The following is a 13,686-nucleotide window of genomic DNA, read 5'->3' on the forward strand; positions in this document are numbered from 1 at the left end:
TATTCCTTCCAAAAACCAAAACACATTCCAACAAAAAAATCCCCCCTGTCCCATGGTGGAAATCCAACATTAACAACATTAAGTAAATAAAACATATATTGAGTCGCAATCTAAACAGACTCAAAACTCGCCTTAAATCACTCAACAAAATGCCCTATAGTATAAACATATAAACAAAATAGTTATAACAAACATAACAATTAACCACATTAAACCATTATAACAAATATACAGCCAAATTTAGAAAAACGGTAATAGCTGAAAATCGCATCATGGAAGGAATATGTCTCAAACATATCTTCAAACACATCCACAAGGGATGTCTGGCAAAAGATAAGGAAAATCAATGGAAAACATATAAGACCTCCAAGAAGTGCAATACATTTAAATGGAAAAATATACCATGATACTTATGAAATATCAAACATAATTGGGAAACATTTTGAAAACATCAGCTTACTCCAGCCTAGATACACATTTTCAAAAGTATCAGAAAACAAAAAAGAAAAATATAATACTCAATTTTGAAACTCTTGAAGACCTGGAATATAACTATATTTTTAACATGGATGAACTAGATAATGCCATCAACTCTTGTCATCCCTCTGCACCAGGATATGATAAAATATCATTTGAAATGATAGAAAAATTAGCTCCTATAGCTAAATCATATTTATTAAAACAATTTTTACAAATTGTATCTGGCTAAAACGTGTCTTTCCTGATAAATGGAAACATGCCATAATTATTCCAATAAACAAACCAGGAAAGGATGCAAGTAATCCATCCATTATAGACCGATATCTCTAACAAGTTGCCTATGCAAAATCTTAGAAAAAATGGTTAATGCACGATTAACGTATGTAATAACCAAAGAATCCATTTTAACACCAACACAATCTGGTTCAATAGCTGGCAGATCAACCCTAGATCCCTTAACACATTTAGAAGATCATATCAAAAAAGGCTTTGAACAAAAGAAATTAAACAGTAGCTATATTTTTTGATATAGAAAAAGCATACGATACAACATGGAAACATAACATCATGCAAAAACTCCACTCCAAGGGACTAAGAGGCCACTTACCAATATTTATTAAGAACTTCTTAACCAAACAGAACTTTTCAAGTAAGAGTAGAAAATTCCTACTCAGTAACCTATAAACCTGGAAGAAGGAATCCCTCAAGGTAGTGTCTTGAGCTGTACATTGTTTGCTTTAGCAATCAATGACATTACTATAAATTACCAAGTGGTGTAAAAAACAGTTTATATGTTGATGACTTTGTCATTTACTATACGAGTAGTAATCTGAGACATGCTCAGAGAGTTCTCAGTACTGCCATTTCAAATATATGTAGTTGGGCAAATTCAGTGGATTTTAAATTTTCTAACTGATAAAACAAAAGCAATCGTCTTTATACAAGACAAAAGGTGGATGAAGAACCAAACAATCAAACTGCATCTTTATAGCACTGAAATACAATTTTGTACAAAAATCAAGTATCTAGGAGTAATATTTGATCAACATTTAAATTGGAAAGAGCACATCAAATACATTAAAGCCAAGGGCATCAAAGCCCTTGCCATATTAAAAAAGTTATCACACACTAATTGGGGAGCAAAGCGAGACATTTTATTAATGATATATAAGGCAACAGTCTTATCCATATAGATTACTGCTGTCCAATATATTCATCCGCCTCAGAATCTGCATTAAAATCTCTCGATGCAGTGCACCATGAAGGCGTGCGATTGTGCACAGGAGCTTTCCGATCGTCCCCAACAAACTTCACTTTTGGTGGAGGCAGGTGTTTTGCCCTTAAAACATCACCGTAATTTAATAACAATACAAAGAGGTCTTTCAATGCAAGCAGGATCGTCTCCTGCAACTTACTGCTTCCAAAACTGTAATCAAGTAACAGCAGTTAATAGTACTAGCTCTTTCCCAAAAAGAGCTAGATACATAATGAACATACATAATATGAATCCAATTTTTCACCCACCAATGGAATTGCCACCACCATGGATTTTAAATAGAGTAAAGATATGTACCTCCCTGTCTTACCTACTCAAAAAACAAATGACAATACGGAAATGTACCGCCAACATGCTTTGGAGCACATTAGAAGAAAAGGCGACAAATTTATGATATATACAGACGGCTCCAAAAAATAATGTTTGGAGTAGGAGCATCTGCATATTCGAAAAATATGTTAAGTAAAAAAAGCCTACCTTCAATATCATCAGTATTTACTGCTGAAGTCACAGCCATACAGATGGCTCTAGATATGATATCTGAGGCAAAAGCAAGTGTCTCTGTTATTTTCAGTGACTCACGTAGCGCTATAGATGCAATAAGACAGTATAAACCAGGAAACCAAATAGTACAGGAAATTCAAATAAAAATTCATCAACTCCTCCAATCAGGAATATCAATGGAAATATGTTGGATCCCAGCACACGTGGGAATAAAAGGAAATGAATATGCAGACTCTGCTGCCAAATTAGCCTGCACTATCCCTCCAACAATTTCATATGCCCCAGTGTCAGACTGGGTAAAATCAGTTAAAACATTAATTTACCAGGATTGGAAAGAAGAATGGGCCTCTGTGCCAACAACAAATAAACTTAAAAATATAAAAACTGAAGTCTATGCATGGAGGACATCCTCACAGGAGGAAAGAGCAAAAGAGGTGATCCTAGCAAGGCTACGTATAGGACACACAAGATTCTCACATGGTCACTTGATGTCAACACCACATGCTGACCCAGTGAAATGTAACAGATGTCAAACACCCATGACAGTACAGCATTTGCTTGTTGAGTGCCCAAATTGGACCCAGCAAAGATCTATTTATCTGCGGAGTTCGGAAATGAAAAATATTCTTGCGGAAAGCAGGGATTTTTCAATTAATAAAATCATAAATTTTTTAAATAAGACGGGTTTCTCAAATAAAGTCTAATTTTTTTTTTTTTTTTTTTTTTTTTTTTTTTTTCTCTTCTCAGGATGATCCCTGAGAACCAAGCCCGAAGAAGAGTCTACTTGAGACTCAGAGGTCTGGAAAAACTAACACCTATTAATAATAATAAAGGTCAGCGTAGCCCTCCATTGGGATGTTCCCTCTCTGGCAGGCCCTTGCATGTTTTCAGTGAAAATTCTTATAATTCTTGCTTTTACTAAGATTTGGGTTTGCCATCCTCTGAAAGCCCATCATAACTAAAATTCTCTCCTTCTACATTATAACCTTTCACTTACACAATTCTGAAAAGTAAAATGATAAGCATTGAAATTTAATGCAATTTTGCTGCAGTAGCAAATATACTATTAAGCTAGTGTTGAAGAAACTTAAATCAGAATTTATAATAAACAATAAATACTAATCCTGCAAGAAGCACCTTGCAGAATTAAAATTCAACACCAAAATCGTTCTGGTAATGAATGCAAAGTTTACATTATTACACTACTCTATGAAGATGGTAGCTAATGCAGTGTTTACTTTATTACGCTACTTGACCATCAACTGAGCAAAATTTATGTTGTTAAGTTACTCACTGTAAAGATGAGTTAATCAAAAGACTGTAAGATTGCTACTGCAACAGTATTATCAAACAATATCAGGTCGGTAACAAATGTAAACATCGGTTCGATGAACCAATTCTTAAATTATAGTCCATTACTCGGCAAAAAGTAATTAAACAATTAGTAACTGCAATTTTGCTGTAAAAGTGAACTACTGATGTAGTACTCCGGTAAAAAAACAACTAAACAAGGAAAAAATTCATCCTGAAGCTTTGAACTGAAGCTACTCCACTTTCGGCTTGGATACCGAAGTCCGGTCCAGTAAATGATTGGTGAAAAATTACCAACTGCTGCTGACGCCAGATGTTATCACCTTGAGTTGCATAAACGGATTGTGTTGTTCCTAACCCTTTCATTAGGGGGCGAGACTGGTGTCCCCTACACAATAGCAGTGTCGCTACCACGAATTTTCAATCAAAACTGCTGCGAATAAATGAAACTAATACCCATGTAATTACTGGGTAAGTTACTCAATTAAAACCTGACATATAAACATTATGACAATGGTGATGATGACATTGGTGGGAGGCAAGAAACATCAGAGAATGTATATACGTAATAAACTACAAATGATAATGAATTATTAACCACTAATGACAAATGAGGAAAAAGGATGCTAACATTAAAGATACAAATAACCAAATGATCATTAACTAACTAAATCTCCATTTACATTGTATGAAATTAAACAAAAAATAGTCACTCTCTAAAAGTGGTGAATACGGGAGTTCCCCAAAACAAGGCACTTCACATTCACTATAGATATTAAACCCATTTGGCAGCAACAACAATCTTGGAAAACCTACAAACATGAAATGTTCAATCAATTACTGAATAACTGAATTTTAAAATGAAGTTTTTATGTTAAAACAAAGTTTAATGTATACTTACCTGGCAGGTATATATAGCTATATTCTCTGTTCCACCTGGCAGAAATTTGTTTTCAAAACTCGCGCAAACGCTAGTAACCTATTAGTAGTTCAGGCAACCACCACCCCGTTACCGTGGCGCTAGCGCTAGGAACTGTTCCCAATTGGGCCAGATTTTCTCTGAACCCTGTCTCCTGAGGGGAGGAGGGTGGGAATTAAATTATATATACCTGCCAGGTAAGTATACATTAAACTTTGTTTTAACATAAAAACTTCATTTTAATGTATGACACTTACCTGGCAGGTATATATATAGCTGATTGACACATTTGGAGGTGGGTCAAAGACAGCAACATTATTAGAGTATAAAAATATTATTAAAATATTATTAAAACTCTAGGTTCCTTACCTGCTAAGGTAGCTGACTTCATAGGTCCTGCCTCTAAGCCTGCTTAAACCTTAGGAGCTCTCAACAAGGAAGTGTCCTGTATGTTGAAGAAGCTAAGACTGGAACTGCAAACTGACGTGACCAATGTGTTGACAGAACCGTACAGCCCTCTTATGCCACGGCATTCAAGCTAGTAATAGATCATTTACCTGAACTACACACACCACCACCAAGATAATACTAACAAGACTGATAAAAGTACAGAACACTTTTCTCAGACGACCAAAAAACAAACACAAACACCATCACCTAATAAAATCAACTAGCTTAAAAGAAGGTTATGGGTAGTAACTCCTTTGCCCAATACTGTACCAGAGGACACGTATGGACCTAGCGTCTGACAATTATCAAAGGTTGTCTGAATATCCCTAAGATAATGAGACGCAAATATTGAATTAGTTCTCCAATATGTGGATTCAATAATTTCTTTGAGGGCTAAATTCTTTTTAAAAGCTAATGAAGTCGCAACTGCCCTGACTTCATGAGCTTTTCACTTTCAAAATACCAAAGCTCTGCTCTTGACACAACAATAATGAGCTTCTCTAATCAACTCTCTCATGAAGAAGGCTAGAGCGTTCTTCGTCATGGGTCTACTGGGGTCTTTAACTGAACACCAAAGAGCATCAGAATTCCCTCTGATCTCTCTTGTTCTTTCCATATAAAAACGCAACGCTCTCACTGGGCAGAGAACTCTTTCTTGCTCGTGACCCACTTAACTCAGACAGACCCAAAACTTCAAAGGATCTTGGCCAAGGATTAGCTGGATTCTCATTCTTGGCCAAGAAACCTTCCTGGAATGAACACACTGCGTTGCCATGTCTCCATCCCACCTTCTTCGATATGGCCACCTGAAGCTCACTAGCTCTTTTAGCCGTTGCCAAAGCGACTAAAAAGAATAGTTTTCTTAGCAACATCTCTCAGAGAGATTTTCTCTAAAGGGGCTCGAATTTGCTAGAGGTTAAATACTTCAAGACAACATCGAGGTTCCAAGCAGGTGGCCTGCATTGGGGTTGTTTCTTGGTACCAAATGACCTAATCAGATCTCTAAGGTCTAAGTTATTCGAGATGTAGATCTCTGTGTCTAAACACTGAGTTAGCATACTTTTATAACCTTTTGATTGTCGAAACTGACAAACCCAATTCCTTCCTCAAGTATAGAAGGAAGTCTGCGATTTGGGTCACAGAGGGTACTGGATGAAGACACTTTCCTGTTCTTACACCACTTCCGGAATTCTACCCACTTCGACTGATATACTGTAATTGTGGAGGTTCTTCTGGCTCTAGCCACTGCACTGGCCACCTCTCTAGAAATATCCCCTCGCTCTGACAAGACTTTCGATAGTCTGAACGCAGTCAGACCCAGAGCGAGGGTATTCTTGTGAAACCTGTCGAAGTGGGGTTGTCTGAGTAAATCTACTCTTAGAGGAAGAGTCCTTGGCGTATCTATTGTCCATTCCAGTACCTCTGTGAACCAACTTTGGGCCGGCCAAAACGGGGCTATTAAGGTCATCCTCGTTCCTTGGCTCTCCCTGAACTTCTTCATAACTTTCCCCCAAGTACCGTTGAATGGAGGAAAAGCGTACACATCTAAGTTTGTCCCAATCCATTCAGGCAACGCCGTTCGACCGCCGCACTGCTTCCTGATCTGGAACCGGAGAGCAATAGGTTGGTAACCTTTTTTGTTCTGGCTGTCGCAAACAGATCTACTACCGGACGGCCCCACAACTTCCTCAGGCTCTGGCAAACCTCCATGTGCAAAGTCCACTCCGTCGGTAGAAGTTGTTCTCTTCTGCTCAACAGGTCCGCACTCACATTTTTCTCTCCCTGTATAAACCTGGTGAGCAGCACGACGCTTTCCTCTTCCGCCCAAAGCAGAACTTCCTTTGCCAGCTTGTAAAGGGGAAAAGAATGAGTCCTCCTTGTTTGCGGATGTTTGCCAGAGCCGTGGTGTTGTCCGAGTTGATCTGCACTGTCTTGTCTCGAATCAACTCTCTGAAGTGCTTCAAGGCCAAGAAAATTGCCATCAGTTCCTTCCTGTTTATGTGCCAACTTGTTTCTTCCTTGCTCCAAAGTCCCGACACCTCTTGAGGGCCTAATGTCGCTCCCCAACCCGCGTCCAACGCGTCGGAATACAAGATGAGGTCTGGGCTCTTCTGCTGAAGCGACATCCCTCTTGCTAACCTGCCTAGAGTTAGCCACCACTTTAATTCCTCCTTCACTTCGGCAGGAATTAGAAACTGGAAGGAATCCGGTTGCAATTTTCTTGGCCATGAATCCTTCAGGAAAAACTGTAGAGGTCTCATGTGCAGTCTTCCTAAAGAAATGAACCTCTCTAGCGAAGAGTGTGCCCAGTAGACTCATCCACTCTCTTGCTGAGCATCGGTCTTTCTCTAGAAAGTCCTGCACCTTCCGAATGCATAGGGCTTGCCTTTCGGGGGACGGAAAAGCCCGAAAAGTCACTGACGATATCTGAATCCCCAAATAAACTATCTGTTGTTGGGGATTCAATTGAGACTTTCCCATGTTTAACCACAAGACCTAGGTCTTTTGCTAAGTTCAATGTTTGATTCAAGTCCTCCAGACATTGACTTCTTGATTGGGATCTTATCAACCAGTCGTCCAGGTAAAAAGACACTCTGATCCCTCTTAAGTGCAACCATCTCGCCACATTGGACATCATCCTCGTGAACACTTGGGGGGCTGTGCAAAGGCCGAAGCACAGGGCCTTGACTGAAAGACCCTGTCCTGAATCACAAACCTTAAATACTTCCTGCTTCCTGGATGAATCGGAATATGAAAGTATGCGTCTTGTAAGTCCAGGGTCACCATCCAGTCCCCTGGACGTACCGCTGCCAGTACTGAATCGTTCGTCTCCATAGTGAACTTGGTCTTTTCTACGAAAAGATTCAGTTGACTTACATCCAGAACTGGCCTCCAACCTCCCGAGGACTTTGCAACCAGGAACAACCGGTTGTAAAATCCCGGAGATTCGTGATCCAGAACAGTCTCTATGGCTCCTTTCTCTAGCATGGAAGCTACTTGCTCCCACAGAGCCGCTTTCTTCACTAAATCGTTGTAATTTGCCCCGAGGGCTCTCGGAGATGTTTGCGAGAGGAGGTCTCTTCAAGAAAGGAATCTTGTACCCTTCCCGAGCTAGCGTTGGAAACCAGCCCAGGGGATCTGCCTTCATGTTCTGCCAAACTTCCCAAAAACCTTGAAGTCTGGCTCCCACTGTCGTCTGGAGGACTGAGATCTCATTGTTTAGAGGTGGTCTTGGCTCCTCTTTTAGCGGGTACTCTCTTACCCCTAAAGGCGGGTCGAGCGAATGTTCTGCCTCGAAAGGGCTGTTGCGAAGGCCTAGTTTCCTTTGGAGTTTTCTTAACCAACTTGGATGGTAAGAACTTCTTAACTGAAGACGAGAGAAGATCTTGAGTGGCCTTCTGAGAAAGGGAGAGAGCTATATCCCTAATCACCTCTGAAGGAAACAGCTGTTTCGAAAGGGGAGAGAACAGCAACTCCGATTTCTGAGAGTTTGAAACCCCTTTTGAAGCGAAAGAACACAACAGCGACCTCTTCTTTAGTACTCCTGCCGTGAACAAAGAAGCCAGTTCATTCGTTCCGTCTCTCAGAGCCTTGTCCATGCAGGACATAATGCTCTTAGCCTCTTCCATATCCTGCGAATCTTCTTCTTCTAGGGAGTTCGCCAGTGCTCCCAAAGACCAATCCAGGAAATTGAAGACTTCGAAAGTCCTAAAAATCCCTTTAAAAAGATGGTCAAACTCTCGGACGAAGTCCACCAGACCTTAGCAGACTGTAACGCCTGTCTGCGTGAGCTGTCCACTATACTGGAGAAGTCCCCCTGGGAGGAGGCAGGTACTCCCAGGCCTAGACTTTCTCCAGTAGCGTACCATACTCCTGACTTCGATGCTAACTTAGCTGGTGGAAAAGCGAAAGAGTATTTTTCCCGCTTCTTTCTATCCTTCATCCAGTCATTCACACGTTGAAGGGCCTTCTTCGCCAAAATTGACAGAGTCATCTTAAGGAAAGAGGACTTCTTTGGAGTCCTAGTCTTGGAAAACTGCGATAAGGGAGATAAAGGAGCCGTTGGTTTGAATTCCCCTTCAAAAATAGAAAGAAGACGTGAAGTCAGAATCTTGTAATCTGAAGAAGGTTCCGTATTCTTCTCCTCAACCAAATCCAAATCCTCTTCTGCTGAAGAAATGTCTTGCAAGGATCAATGTCGTGTTGACGCATCGCTGACGGAATAACGTCCTGCCGCCTGCGTCCTGCGGCTAACGAAGAATCGGCGTCCTGCCGCCTATCGATGTCCTGCCGCCTGCGTCCTGCGTCCATCGTAGACACATCTGCTTCCTGCTGCCTGCATCTTGCGTCCACAATTGATCCCGAGTCCTGACGTTTGCGTCCTGCTTCTTCCGAAACCATTTTCTTCTTCCTGCGTTCTGCGTCCTGAATAACCAAGCGATCGCCCGTCCTCGTAGCGCCAGTGCGTCCTGCGTCCTCGGCGAACGCACCCTTGTCTTCCGTCTTAGAAGACTTAACGGGAAGGAAATCGTCCTTCCGCCTCGAAGATGCCTGCACAGGAGCATCCCAAGACTTCACAAGAACTGCCAGCTTAGACTGCATTTCCCTTAAGAAACCCTTCGTACTATCTTCCTGAATGGCAGAGGACGAAGGAGGAGGATTACGAGCAGGACTGCGACGTAACGGAGAGCGATCTTGTACTCTACCGACGGGAGAGAGACGAGGGGAAGACAAGCAAGAAGATGGAGGAGAGTCTCTCATCGAAATCCAAGCACGAGAAGGCCGTACTGAGTCCTCTTTAGCACGAAAGATCCTCTTCCTCTTGATCGGAACTGCGTCCCCGTCTTCCGAGGAGGACAAAACCTCCGGACTACTCCAAGCCTCACGATCTTGAGCATGTCTCTCGAGAGCGGTCGATGTCCTGAAAGTCCTCTTGAGGGGGCGAGACACAACTGAATACCGACGTTCCTGCTCAGATGTCAAACCATCCGAGGACGCACACTTCCCAGTTACGCCTTTTCTGCAGCGAACTGCAACAGCCTGGGAACTTGCAACAGGACTGTTCGAAGGGACGCCTGACCGCGACAAAACCTCTCTCGCCTCCCTTCGACTGTCGACATGCCTTCTCCCTTGGGTCTGGGAGCTTGACAGAGGTCTAGGTCTAGGAGCACGAGAGAGACGATCAGACGCCCCCTCCACTACACTTTCACTGACATCAAAAGCACTAACTTTATCTGTAAGTCGCTGTATCTGGTCGCCCATGGACGCAAGGGCAGCGAACACCATTCACAATCTGTGTATCGTTCGCCTCCTCCGATACAGCAGCGGGCGCAGGAGATACCTGGGGAGAAGGAACTACCAATTCTACGTTAGAAGGAGCTGGAGAGGAAATACATTCACTCCTTTTGCTAGAAGAATTCGACTTCTCACTACGAGAAACAGATCTCCTTACACGATCTTTCTCAAGCCTTTCAACATATTTCATAAATATCTTCCATTCCTTCGCTGATAAATTCTCACATTCAAAACACCTATTCTCCCAAGTACACATATTCTCTCTACACTTCTTACAAATAGTATGAGGGTCGACCGAAGCTTTCGGCAACCTTACCTTACACCCCTCTTTTACACAAACTCTAAACATACTTCCAGTATCAGACATCTTTAAAGAACAATCCAAAGCGAATGCCAAGCTAACGTTTCCGAGTACAATACCAAAAACCATGAAAAGTCAGCAACGAGAATGAAAATCCTAGCAGGGAACCACCAACAATGTTGCCGGTTCGGCTGGCAGAGAAAATCTGGCCCAATTGGGAATGGTTCCTAGCGCTAGCGCCACGGTAACGGGGTGGTGGTTGCCTGAACTACTAATAGGTTACTAGCGTTTGCCGCGAGTTTTGAAAATTTCTGCCAGGTGGAACAGAGAATATAGCTATATATATACCTGCCAGGTAAGTGTCATACATTAAATATACATTTCTAATCTATGATCCAGAGTGTCAACACAAGTTGTGAAATCTATCTTCTGAATCTAACCAGCCAAAAGAGATGCTGTATATACTATATATATAAAATTCAATTCTGATCATTTACTGTACCTTGCTGTCCTTGAGCTTGCACAATACAAAATTCCTCTTCTTCATCCGACTCTGATGCCTCTCCACATACAATAATGCCTTGAATACCGCTCATCTGTCAATCAAATTTATTAAAAAATTTTAGCTAGAAAAAAAATATATTTTTCATTTAGGTAAATCTATACTGCATCTATACTTATTTTGTCTTTATTGTACAACTTGAAACCAAGGACCTTGTGGACAAATTCCTTAAAATGATCTTAATATCTCATAGTTTCCCAAAAATACTTTAAATAAACTTAAATTATTAATTGTAATAGAGGACAATGTTACACAGCATTTTGAATTTTGAAAAAGCAACTGATACAGTATTTTATAGAAAGCATACAAAAAATTTACATACAACTAAAAAAGTGCAGGGTTTATAATGCTAACTTAATTTTAAATTTTAAAAGCAATGTTGATGTCTTGTGCCACACAAATCACCATACATAAACACAATCTAAGATACAAATGGCCACTTCATTCTCAACTGGCTGTTAATGGTGTTAAATACAAATCCTACCACCAGAGGTGTTCAAAGTGATTTGCTGACAGGTGAACTTTTAACTTCTCTAGTTTCGTTATAATTATGTAGTTAACTAGTTACTAATGTGTTAGGTTACGGATAGTGGAAAACCTTGTAAGGCTAATGGTTTGTAAGGTGAAGGTGTCAAAATTGGTTAATAAGGTTAGCTCTATCTTCAATGAAATACAAGACCTTGATTTATACAGCCAAAAGTATCTTTGCGTGCTTGTTGAAAAGATGATACAGTATTCCCACCAAGATTTAGGGTATCTTGCGTTCTCAAGATACTAAGCCAAAAGTCATCTGATCACTGCTTAAAGCATACCTGAAAAAGTATTTTGATGGAATGTTTAGTTTTTAATAGCAATTATTAGTAATCTGCCAACTCTTCAATTAGTAATCTGCCAACTCTTCAAACTGTCATGCCTCACAGTCTAAATAATCAATATCAATTTAAAGCCAATCACTAATAGTATCTACCACTATTCAATAGAACTGGTACTAATTAAGTTTCACTCAACCTCAACTACTATGTATTAGATGCCAGATGCCACAGATTCCTTGCATTTACAATTTTTTATTGTTTTAACCAGTTTCCAGCTGGCGCCAGAAGATTTATCCTACTGTTAAGACTGAAGGTTTGTTCCACGTATGAACTATAACAAAATAAATTTTCTCATACACACAAGACTCAGCTTTTTTTACTATTTACAAAAAGTTTTATGCATATTTTTACATTATTGAGGGTAAAACCACTGGTTTTAGTGTTTCCTTTACCCTACAGCTAAAATTTTTGCGAAGGGCTCAAAATGGAAACCAGGGTTTTGTCATGTGGAAAAACAATGAGTTAATAGCTCAAAAACCAATGCTGAAATCAATATATTTAATATTAATTTGCCTTTCATACCCAAAGAAAAACCACTGCAATTTTCGTCATTCAACAACTGACACTAATGCCATACTTTTGAGCTACACAATGTTCTGAATGCTGTACGTACTTCACAAATGTCTGGAACTCCAACCTCACTACAGTACATACACCTATTTTGCTTTAGGCCAAAGGTGCATAACACGTTAACGCTTAATGGACGGATACCGACATATGAGTAGCAATAACAGGTTTTTGGGTGGTGGATGGAGTCACTCACAGTGAGCATCAATATTACGCACCAATGATTTGGGGGAATCAGGCAGGAAAAAGGTTCCATTACTTCGATAGCACATAAATTAACTAATGGCAAGTTTCAGACTGTCTCAGCTCGCTGATTCTAGGTGGCTCATGACTCAGTTGTGTACTTGACTTCTAGGTCTCTCTCACGACATTTTTTTATATATTTGCTCGTAAATATACCCATGGGTTACTGTTGGTTTTAGTTCTTATCTTTAATGATACCATTTCAATTATAATTGTAATTTTGCAGAGAAGTTAAGTATATCTTAGTTTTACCAGACCACTGAGCTGATTAACAGCTCTCCTAGGGCTGGCCCGAAGGATTAGATTTTTACGTAACTTAGGAACCAATTGCATACCTAGCAATGGAACCTACAGCTTATTGTGGGATCCGAACCACATTATATCGAGAAATAAATTTCTATCACCAGAAATATATTCCTCTGGTTCCACGTTGACCGAGCCGAGAATCGAACTTCTGACCACCGCATTGGTAGCCAAGCACAAAATCAACTCGTCCAACGTGGAACTAATTTTGCAGAGAAAAGTGCAAAGAATTATATTAGAAAAAACGTATAATCCAAAAAAGTTACTGCATCTTCGATCTCAGTAGTATTTGATATGGTGTGAACTGTAATTATAATTACACAAAATAAAATAATTTATTAGAAAAAACATGTATACTTGGTAAAAGTTACAATTGTCTTATAAAAGAGGCCCCACATGGGGTTGTAAATAATCTTTTTCAACTTCTCATGGAAGATAGGAAGAATATTTTGGAATCTTTTTCTTTTTTTATGTCATGAGCATTTGCATATTTTCCTCTTTCCACTGATGTATTTTTTTTCTTTAATTGACAGACCTCAAAGTTTCCCAGCCTGGGTGCTGAATGTTTTTTTTTTTTTTTTTAGCCCACCTCTTAAGGTTAAA

The 13,686-nt window shown here is 40.1% G+C and overlaps 1 protein-coding gene and 1 long non-coding RNA gene across 3 annotated transcripts in view; one reads left to right on the forward strand and one right to left on the reverse strand.

The window, feature by feature from the left end:
- LOC135202580 (uncharacterized) overlaps nt 1–13,686 on the forward strand; it is a 323,189-nt gene that overhangs the window by 238,415 nt on the left and 71,088 nt on the right. The window lies entirely within an intron of this gene.
- LOC135202079 (uncharacterized) overlaps nt 1–13,686 on the reverse strand; it is a 53,766-nt gene that overhangs the window by 17,772 nt on the left and 22,308 nt on the right. Inside the window, exons 2-3 of one of the 2 annotated variants that reach the window (XR_010311677.1) lie at nt 11,778–11,910; nt 11,039–11,132 (exon numbers count right to left, since the gene is read on the reverse strand). This is a non-coding gene — a long non-coding RNA (uncharacterized LOC135202079). The remainder of the gene's footprint in view (nt 1–11,038; nt 11,133–11,777; nt 11,911–13,686) is intronic. The other variant, XR_010311676.1, reaches the window with a different exon arrangement.

This window comes from Macrobrachium nipponense, chromosome 30, assembly GCF_015104395.2.
Source record: "Macrobrachium nipponense isolate FS-2020 chromosome 30, ASM1510439v2, whole genome shotgun sequence".
In the NCBI taxonomy this organism is placed as follows: Eukaryota; Metazoa; Arthropoda; class Malacostraca; order Decapoda; family Palaemonidae; genus Macrobrachium; species Macrobrachium nipponense.